This window comes from Megalobrama amblycephala, linkage group LG22 (assembly GCF_018812025.1).
Source record: "Megalobrama amblycephala isolate DHTTF-2021 linkage group LG22, ASM1881202v1, whole genome shotgun sequence".
NCBI classification, from domain to species: Eukaryota; Metazoa; Chordata; class Actinopteri; order Cypriniformes; family Xenocyprididae; genus Megalobrama; species Megalobrama amblycephala.
The window spans coordinates 29,219,522-29,228,630 of NC_063065.1; the positions used below are offsets into that span (position 1 = coordinate 29,219,522).

General features: G+C 38.8%; 1 long non-coding RNA gene across 1 annotated transcript; it reads right to left on the reverse strand.

Moving 5' to 3' along the window:
- Positions 1-332: 332 nt before the first annotated feature.
- LOC125258369 lies at positions 333-4,496 on the reverse strand. The gene is made up of 5 exons (XR_007182596.1): positions 4,164-4,496; positions 2,664-2,884; positions 1,507-1,603; positions 1,311-1,424; positions 333-1,239 (listed from the first exon to the last, which is right to left on the reverse strand). It is a non-coding gene; the product is annotated as an uncharacterized LOC125258369 (long non-coding RNA).
- Positions 4,497-9,109: the final 4,613 nt, after the last annotated feature.

Genomic DNA, 9,109 nt, shown 5'->3' on the forward strand with positions numbered 1-9,109 from the left:
TGATGAATGCCACCCGGCTTCTTTCGGTGGTGAATAGATGGTTATTGGCTTCCATGTAAAGGGAGCATTGTAGTAGGAACCCGCTGCAATCCTCCGCCGCGCCGCTGTATGTCGCTGGTTTGGCCATGGGACTCGCAGGGGCAGCTGAAGAAGTGAGCGGTGGAGAAGGTGTTGATGATGACGGTGCGGTGGTTGTGGTATTTTGAAGGAGTGAGGACCGTACAGCGTTGACCAGTGCCAGGAAGGGATCCGTGGTGCGGTCCCCGCCTGTGCCTGAAGAGCTCTGCATCTGGTCTGGTCTTCTGTCAGACACAGACGAGGACACAGATGAGGTAAGTGCAACAGTGTTTATTGACAGAGGTTTCAGACACAGGTGATGACACAGGTAGAGAATCTTGACACGTAGAACAGACAATAGGTATAACAATGATAACTTTCCTTGGCAGATGACGATGAAGACACAGATGATGACGGGGAACTCAGGACTGGAGATGAAGACAACAGGTAGGTACAAAGTTCAGGTAAGACGAGGTCGAGTGACGTGTAGGGATCGGTGCAAGACCAGACAATGAGTGAACGGGACTGGTGTGCTTATATGTGGCTCTGGTGATGATGCACAGGTGTTCAGTATTCCGGTGATTGTGAACGAGTGGGCGTGGCGTAAGTGTCCGTGTCTGAAGGTGCAGGTTGTGTAGCCGTGACACTTATAGGCAACAACATTACATCAAGTTACTGGATGATTCTAAACTAATGTTTAAAACAAGATGAAAAAGAGTTGAAAAGAGTAAAGTACTAGGCAAAGGCAATTATGCTGCTGATATTTATTTTTCTAAGCTATTCATTTATTCATGTAATGCACCTGTAAAAGTCTTTACCTTCGGACAGAATCTGATACACACACTATCAAAATATGAACAGTTTCTAAAATACAAACCCTTTCATGTATGTGAAACTTTTAGAGATGTACAATGTCTGTTAGAAAGAATTGCAGATTTCACCACATTTGAATTATATTTTTCATTAACATAAACATAGAGGTTTCATGAACTGAATTGGACATTCATGTATTATGTTTATATGTTTTTCAGAAGCTGGACATCAGATACATGCGGTCAGTTTCTCTTGTTTTTTTGCCGTTGTATACCCACATTCCAACCAGCACCACAATGGAGACAATAAAGAGTCCTGTGAAGACTGCGATGCCTGCACTGATATGAAGAGAACCACCATTTTCTGATGCTAAAGAAAAAAAAGATGCAGTTATATGAATGATCATGACACAGAATCATTTTAGCTGTTTCTTTGCTCACATCTCGTTTGCGTTTGCGTGCGAGATCTCTGAGGCAGCCTTGACTAACAATGGCTAATCATCTGGAATTTGAGCTTTCTTCCGCACACAGAATACCAGAGCAGGTAATGTACACCTGTCAACAGAATTTGAGTGCATTGTAGTTAGATGTTCCTGCTCAACAGAGTTTACAACATAACCGTGTGATTCTGTAATACCTCATTGTAGCCGCCTGTGAACTTGAAAGCTTGGATCCCAAAGTCATACGCTCTAACATCACTATGATAAACCTCAACTGTGTCATCCACAATGCACCTGTAAGAACACAATGATCACATAGACCTGTTGCAATTATTGATTAAATATCTGATCATAGTTATTCAATCTAACTGCAATTTTTTTTGCAAGTTTTGCCATGCAAATTATATTGTAATTATATTATATTATAAAGAAGTAATTATATAAATATTATTAATGTTCACAGCATTTAATGTAAATCATGTGCTTACACTGCATGAACAAAACAATAAAATCGTTAATCACGATTTTTTTTTTTATGTCAGTACAAAATTCATAATTGTGACAGGCTTACATAAAAATTTATTCCGAACTATTTTGTTGAATTGCAAAACAGTATATTAATTCTGAATATTCAATAAAGTGATACACAAAGAGATTACATGAATTCTTTATCATTAATGTATATTGTGTAATCTTTGGGGAAATTTCTACTGAAATTCTAAAACAATAGATCTTCAGCTTTCTGCAGATTAAGTGAACTTGACTATCATGGAAACCCTACAATTATGTGACAGATCATTTGTTCTTAAACACAAATGTAGTTGAAAGGAGGAATGAACAAGTGTGCTTATTGCGCTGTAAAAGTGTCCAGGTGCAGATTCAAAGAGTTTTACAAAATATTTGTTGAAATTGTTTGCCTGCTGTGGCTTGTCATATTATTTTTTTTTGCATCTTTTATGATAAATTTGAATTATGTAATTAAAGTTACTACACATTTTATACACTATATGTAAAATATACAGTACCATTAAATACTTTAAATAATATATACTGTCAACTCTCTATTTTTTCACTCTCTCTATAATCAGGCATAATGCAAAGTTTCCAGTAATTTTTCACTCAATTGCCAATCAATACAAAACATATTTTATGGTTTATAACTATTCTGAATTTGGATAAATGAGGTTTCACTGTGGGTGGAGAACATATGGAAAACCAAGACACTTGTCATGTCATTTTTTTTTTTTTTTTTTGTGTTGTTTGTTTTTTGTCCACAAAATAAGAATGACGTGGAACAGATATAGACGAGATGTTTTACCAAACTGTAGTGTAAGGTTTTTATTAGCAGTCTCACCCTTCTTTGATGATGTCATAAAAATGGGAAGTGTATGGGTTGTCATCTAGAGTGGCCCTGCAAGACTCCACAAAGAGCTGGACCTCAGGGAGAGCAGAATAGGCTGCAATACCCAGAGCATATCCAGCAAATTTATCTCCAGTGGATACAGACTGGGATCACTGGATTGCTGAAGTTATTGTCAGTAGAACAATTTTTGAAGACCATGAAGTCTCCTGAGTCTTGATTGGTGTGGAAGAAGTAGGTGTATGAAAAGACCAGCCAGAAATAGAAAACAGACATAAATATTATATGACTGACAGTTAAAATGACTTTAAATCTAACAGGGTTTTTCAAAGGTTATGTAAGTGTTAGGACAAAACATTCTGAGCAAAATGTTTATGGGATGTTCTTATAACAAAAAATGGTTAGTTCACCCAAAAATGAAAATTCTGTCATTAATTACTCGCCCTCATGTCATTACAAACCCATAAGACTTTCGTTAATTTTTCGGAACACAAATGAAGATGTTTTTGAGGAAATCTGAGAGCTTTCTGTCCCTCCATAGACAGCCTATGCAAATTAAACTTTGTCACTTCAAAAAGTTCATCAAGAGATCGGAAAACTAATTCATATGTATTGAGAGGTTTAGTCCAAATTTTCTGAAGAGACGCAATTGCTTTACATGATGAAAAGATTGAATTTACGGTTATATTCACATTTAAACATTCATCAATGGACACATCAGTTATGATAAAGGGAAGCTCAAGCATGTTTGCTTGACGTGTGCGAGAACCATAGAGGTTCATTATCGTGTGTTACGCAGCATGTTTGAGCTTTCGGAAGAAGTTTGTTCTTGTGTGTCAAGCAGGTTCATTTATTCATGTAAAGCACCTGTAAAAGTCTTTACTTTCTGACAGAATCTGATATAAACACTATCAAAATTTGAACCGTTTCTAAAACACAAACCCTTTCATGTATGTGCAACTTTTAGAGATGTACAATGTCTATTAGAAAGTAATGCAGATTTTAATTATATTTTTCATTCTTAAATAATTGATCTTCAGCTTTCTGCAGATTAAGTGATCTGAGAAACTTGACTATCATGGAAACCCTATACTATCATGTGACAGATCATATGTTTTTAAAAACAAATGTAATTGAAAGGAGGAGTGAACATGCGTGTTCCAGGTGCAGATTCAAAGAGTGTTTGTTGAATTTCTTTGCCTGCTGTTGTGATTTGTTTGCATTTTTTATAATAAATTTAGATTACTTAATCATTAGAAGGATCAGCTAAAAGGGAACTTTCTCAGAACTTGTTCATTAACGTTCTTCAGCAATAATAATAGAACATTCTTACAACGTTTTCAAAATGATAGAATGGAATGTTTCCTCTAACATTAACATAACCAAGAAAAGATGTTCTTAATGCATTAAAAAAAATTGACTTTTTGAAAATATTTTTGTTAGCATAGCAAATATTCTATTTAAATTGGAGAACGTAGACCACAGCATTTCTACCTCCATCGTGGTACCACAGGTGTTGAGGGACACAGGTGCCCAGGATATGTGTGTCATTGGAAGTAAGAGAGCAGGTGGGGTCTCTCAGCTGGAGCCAGTTTTGATCAATCCCCTTCACGGCTTTGCTTACTGCAATACTGATACTGTTATCCTCACAAAAAACCTCTGCTTCACCTTGAGAGATATGATATGCTATGATCTAAACAAAAAATGACAACAACAAAAATTGCAAGACATTATCAATGCTTTTAGAAGAAGAAAAATGTGAAAAGAATGTTAAAGGTGCCATCGAATTGAAAATTGAATTTATCTTGGCATAGTTGAATAACAAGAGTTCAGTACATGTAAATGACATACAGTAAGTCTCAAACTCCATTGTTTCCTCCTCCTTATATAAATCTCATTTGTTTAAAAGACCTCCGAAGAACAGGCGAATCTCAAAATAACACAGACTGTTACGTAACATTCGGGGTGTACGCCCCCAATATTTGCATATGCCAGCCCATGATCGAGGCATTACACAAAGGCAGCCAGTATTAACATCTGGATGTGCACAGCTGAATCATCAGACTAGGTAAGCAAGCAAGGACAACAGCGAAAAATGGCAGATGGAGCGATAATAACTGACATGATCCATGATAATATGATATTTTTAGTGATATTTGTAAATTGTCTTTCTAAATGTTTCGTTAGCATGTTGCTAATGTACTGTTAAATGTGGTTAAAGTTACCATCGTTTATTACTGTATTCACGGAGACAAGAGCCGTCGCTATTTTCATTTTTAAAACACTTGCACTCGGTATATTTCATAAACACATCTTCATTCTTTATAGATCTCTCCAACAATGTAGCATTAGCCGTTAGCCACGGAGCACTATCAAACTAATTCAGAATCAAATGTAAACATCCAAATAAACACTGTACTTACCTGATTAGACATACTGCATGACGAACACTTTGTAAAGATCCATTTTGAGGGTTATATTAGCTGTGTGAACTTTGTTTATGCAGTGATAGAGTCGAGAGCTCAGGAGGGGGCGGAGAGCCAGCGATTTAAAGGGGCTGCAGCATGAATCGGCACATTTCTAATTGTGCCTAAAAATAGGCAGTTAAAAAAAATTAATAAAAAAAAAATCTATGGGGTATTTTGAGCTGCAAATTCACAGACACATTCAGGGGACACCTTAGACTTATATTACATCTTGTAAAAAAACATTCGATGGCACCTTTAAATCCAAATCATAGTATTGAGATTGGGTATTAATCTGCTTAATAAACTAACTACATTGTTTCAATCATGCAAACTCTTGAAATAGTTTTAGAATGTTAATGAATATGGCAGTGTTAATGTATTTGGTCTTGTGACAAAATCTGCTATGCTGCTGAAAATATGAACTTTCTACTGCAAACAGATACACAGACACACACTGCTGAGCATGTCAGATATTCTACTGTTGCATGAATAGACATACATGAATCTCACAGTAGATCTAGGCAAGGGGAGCAGGGGGAGGTGGAAACCTTCAGAGGAACTCTGGGTTGCCAGGTTTGCGTAACAAAACCAGCCCAATTGCTATTCAAAACTCACCCATAGCTACCCCTGTGAGGGGGATTGCATTCAGAGGGAAAAGTTGCTTCAACCCCCGGAGAAAAAAACAACCCGTGGCAATAGTTTAAAAAGTAGCCCAATTCCATAGGAATTCCATGGACTTGGCAACACTGGATAGCATGCTGCAGGACTAGCCTACAGCGAAGACTGAACCACATTATTTGATACTGGCATTATAATGTTTTTGATCTGCCTGCATTGACACCATTGTATGCAAACTGAATTGAGCTGGATGATGACATCACTGATTTCTCCAGAGCCGATGTAAAGATGAATTAACTAAATTAACTAAACTATTGATTTCTTTACAAAGGAATGAATCAGTATTGAATTTACTTAAGCTGGACAATAACACCATTTTCTTCTAGAGCTGCTGTGCAGCCAAAACTATTTGTCAGTTATTACTGTAAAGCTGCTTTGACACAATCTGCATTGTAAAAAACGCTATATAAATAAAGGTGACTTGACTATTTAAATGTTGAGCAAGCAATTTCATTTGTTGCAGGATCAGCAGAGGGCAATCGGTTTGTGCCATGTAGTAAATTATGTGATTGCTTGCAGACTGCATGTAAAGAAATGTACCATCTAGAGCAGTGGTCGCCAACCCGTCGATCGTGAAATATGAGTACAAAAATACATTTACATTTCTCCAGTCTTTGTACTGTATTTTTGTATTTATTTTTATGTTATTTTCTGGAGCTACTGGGACAGACAGATAAAGGTAAATAGCCCACATTATGTCTGAGTCTGTAAAACGGCCGTTAACAAGAGGGCAGAAACGCTGAAGACGGATGCGAAGAGGAGAAAATTCTGTAGCAGGCAGAGCAGCTCACTGTTCACGATGCTCGAAATATAGGAAGAAAATATAATTATTGAATTGGGGGTGAGGGATTATGAATTCATCTCTAAAAGGAGATCAGTCTTCAGGAAGATTTCGATGGGAATGGCATTTTATTTTCCTCTTACCTCTGAATAAAGTAGCTAATTATTAGCGCATTTCAGCTTTGTTTACAGCGGTAACCAAGGAAACGCTGTATCACTGCTGCTCCATAAGCGCCACCTGCTGTCAGAGAGTGAATCTGCGTCTCATTCAGCCTGCTGTTTTTGTTTCATGCTTTTTTTGTGTGTAGCTTTTATAATTTCAGAAAGATAAAGTCAGACCGTTCTGTTTTTGTTTTAAATCTTGAAATTAAATCTAATTAAAATAAAAAATAACTGCTCATGCAACGTGCGTAGCATCTTTGTTTGGATTGTGATTAAAAAGCAGTGGTTCCCTCTAATTTGAAATGGCTATGTATTTTTGTTTATTATAATAATATTAATAATAAATATCTGCAACCAGTATCAGAATCGGCCAATTTGCTTGTAAAAATAAATAAATAAATCAGAATCTACACTGACCACGAAAAAAAATACTAAATACTATCTCGGCTGTCTTTTTCTATCAAGTAGATCTTGTCTTTCAAAAAGGTCGAGGTCAGGGATCTTGGGCTTAAAAAGGTTGGTGACCACTGATCTAGAGTTTCATGAATGAACTATATATTTCACAATACAAAAACAATGACAGAAACTGTGAAAATGAACAACTGTTTACAGAATCTTTTATACATTAAGACATTTAAGATTTTTTTTTTTTTTAGAGAACCCTTGACTTTACCACAATGATCACAATGCACCTCATCTCCAACTGACTAATTATGGAGAGAAAGGCGAATGACAGGTCATGAAAAATTTCATATCAATCCTGAATTACCAGTGAGCTTAAGAACAGACCTCATTTTACCTCTGAAGTGTCTCGGCAGCAAAACACACAGGAATATGATGATGAAGATCTAATTCTTGTGGAGTCCATGTAAGCGTGGCCTCAGTAATCCCTTGACTTGCATTCCTCAAGCTCTTTGATATATTCCCCAGACTACTGACCTGGAAGTCCAAAATACTACACAAGAGTGATTGAAAGATTAGATAACATTTACTAAAGTAACCAGTACTTCTAGTGATACTAAGCATTTCAACAACTTCTCATACATCTGATTAGGCCTGGTTCCAGAATCAAATTACTGAGGGTGCCTCTGAAGTTAGTGAGAGTGCTCTAGTAAAGCACAGGTGTAATGTGGTGTATGGTTCTACACGGAGGCTACAGAATCTAGCCAACATGTTAGGTGTCACCCAGCCCGCAGCTCTACATATATCTGTCAGCGAGGCGCTGTGCGCCAGCACCCAGGAAGAACCTACACCTCTAGTGGAGTGAGCTGTCAACCCGAACAAGCAAGGCACGCCTTGAGACTGATACGCCAAGGCGATGGCATCCACAATCCAGTGGGCCATCCTCTGCTTGAAGACAGCCTTTCCCTTCTGCTGGCCTCTGTAACAAATTAAGAGCTGGTCTGAGGTCCTGAAGCTTCACGTTCTGTCCACATACAGGCTCAAAGTGCAGACAGGATAGAGCAAAGCCAGGGCTGGGTCTGCGTCCTTCAAGGGCAGTGCTTGCAGGTTCACTATCTGGTTTCTACAGGGAGTGGTAGGAACCTTGGGCACGTATCCAAATTCCAGACACGATTCGTTGAACAACATGCGTGCAGGTTCCCTACCCTCTTGATAGAGGCCAATGCAACCAGGAGGACTGTCTTAAGGGATAGAGTTTTCAACTCTGCTGATTGCAAGGGCTCAAAGGGTGGTCTCTGCAGAGCCATAAGCACCAGAAACAAGTGCCAAGAGGGTAGAGAGTGCGGACGAGGAAGATTCAGTCTCCTCACCCACCTCAGGAACCTGACGACCAGGTCATGCTTCCCCAAAGACTTACCTTCAACTGCATCGTGATGTGCGACAATAACGCCAACATACACTTTGAGGGTAGAGGGAGACAGCCTTCACTCCAACCTGTTCTGCAGGAAGGAAAGCACTGTCCTGACCAAGCAAGTTTTGGGGTTCTCCTGATGAGAAGAACACCATTCGACGAACAGGTTCCACTTCAATGCATAAAAGAGCCTCGTAGAAGGAGCTCTAGCGGAAGTGATGGTGTCTATTACCGACTTGGATAGGTCACCTAGAACCTCTGCGTCCCGTCCAGGGACCAGACATGAAGATTCCAGAGGTCCAGACGCAGGTGCCAGAGGATGCCCCGTCTCTGAGTCAGGATGTCCTTCCTCAGCGAAATGGGCCAAGGAGGTGCAGATGCCATATGCCCCAGGAGCCTCTGAACAATTTCAGTAGGGCCGCTGTCCTGCTCTTGAGCAAACTCAGGCAGTTCAACACTGACTGGACGCGCTCCTTGGTGAGGCATGCTGTCTGGTTGACCGAGTCCAGTTCCATCCCGAGAAAAAGAGATCCTCTGCA